General features: G+C 37.7%; 1 pseudogene; it reads left to right on the forward strand.

The window, feature by feature from the left end:
* Positions 1–810: 810 nt before the first annotated feature.
* LOC104507384 lies at positions 811–1,582 on the forward strand (annotated as a pseudogene).
* Positions 1,583–1,932: the final 350 nt, after the last annotated feature.

The raw sequence follows: 1,932 nt of genomic DNA on the forward strand, positions 1-1,932 counted from the left end.
CTGCTGTGTTTGGATATCAACACATTGACCCATGCATCTTTTTTGTGTTCTCGGGTATCAGTAGACTCCTGGGTTTAAGCCTATTCATCAATAATGGGTTTGCCAGCTATTACTTCATTAACATAAGACCCAATATTGACCATTCCTGAAATATGTTGACTTTGTTGTAAATAAACAGTTCTGTCTGCCACAGGACGTCAGACTTTCTGCAATTTTTTATATATATATTGCAGACAATATTTAAATACCGGTACTTGCAGTAACATTAATTAATCTTTCCAGGTGTCTTCTAAACAGGGAAAGTATATAAACATTAAGAATGCTGTTCAGGGTCCCTACAAAAGAGAAAATAAAATAAAATAAAATAAGTTGGAGAATTAGGAAAAGAAATTTCCTTGCTCTAATGTGAAAGAGCACACACATTGAAGCAAAATATCACTCCCAGTAATTTCCACTAGCAACTTTCAGAAACATGTACAGCCATGCATGTATGATGTCCTGATGGGATGATTAGGAATATGTAGATGACCAAATGCCAAACAAATAATTAGTAAGATTCCGTAGTAACTAATTTTCCTACACATTTGTTCTCCTGCAATTTTTCATTCACTTCTTAGAAAATAAGATCTGCAGTGTTAAGTACACTATATCTTTTCAAGTCTATCAGATTTGAAATAGCATTTTGCTAGTACATGAAAAAAAAATCATTGGGAGGAAAAAATATCATCAGGAAAGTAAGAGGAAACTATAAGGAATAAAAAGCCAGCAAAAAAATTATTTTGGAGACTCTTCCTACTATTGACATGGTGGACATGCAAAAGGAGGTGAGGCTCTTAGTGCAGTTGCTGCCACAAAGAATCCTATTATTTTTAATGGAAGTGGCGACCACATAGATGGCTTTGAACCCTTTAAAACACATTGTTTCATCAGCAAACTTCTTGGGGTGGGTGATATTGAAAGACAGATAAAGTAAATGAGTTAAAGCTGGATGATAAGCAAGCACTCATAGAGAATCTCAAATGTAGTAAATTTATGTTAAGAAGTATGTATGAACAATTCCAAAATATCATGAAAATGGGACCATTCAGTCAGATCGTGTGTATGATCCCTGGTTTGGGAACTGACTTCACAAGTAAAGGTAATGAACAGGAATCAATGGAAAGGCTAAAGAAATTGATGACTGTAATGGACAGTATGAATGACCAAGATCCTGACAGTACGGATGGTGCCAAGGTTTTCAGTAAGCAGCCAGGAACAATCCAAAGAGCAGGAAGAGGTTCAGGTGATTCTACCAGAGATGTTCAGGAGCTTTTGATGCAGTACACTAAGTTTGCACAGGTGATGAAAAAGGTGGGAGAGGTCAAAGAGATTTCAAGGTCATCAATATGTCAAAGATTGTGAACTCATCTCAACTGACAAATCTGAACTAACAGATGGCAAAGATGATGGATGCAAGAGTTCTTTGTCACATGGGTGACATGGGATGCTTACAGTCAATGGTGAGACAATTTCAACAGAGTGATGCTGGGAATTGGAAATGTATGATGGGATTCAATAATACATAAAGAAGCCTTAATAAAAATGGACTTAGTTGAAAGAGAAAAAGCAAGGATGAAGGTTATGGTGCAGATCATCTTGAGTGGTGTGACGTGGCATATACAGAACAACCAGGTGATCAGGACCATCCAGCATGGGTTTATGAAAGGCAAATCTTTCTTGACTAACCTTATGTCCTTCTATGACAAGGTGATCATCCTAGTGGATGAGGGATGGGCTTCGGCTGTTGTCTCCCTATACTTTAGTAAAGCCTTTGACACCATTGCCCACAATATTCTCCTGGAGAACCTGGCTGCTTATGGTTTGGATGGGAACACTCTTTGCTAGGTAAAAAACCATCTGGATGGCTGGGTCCAAAGAGTGGTTTTGAATGGA

Source organism: Eurypyga helias, unplaced genomic scaffold, assembly GCF_000690775.1.
Source record: "Eurypyga helias isolate BGI_N326 unplaced genomic scaffold, ASM69077v1 scaffold28833, whole genome shotgun sequence".
Taxonomy (NCBI): domain Eukaryota; kingdom Metazoa; phylum Chordata; class Aves; order Eurypygiformes; family Eurypygidae; genus Eurypyga; species Eurypyga helias.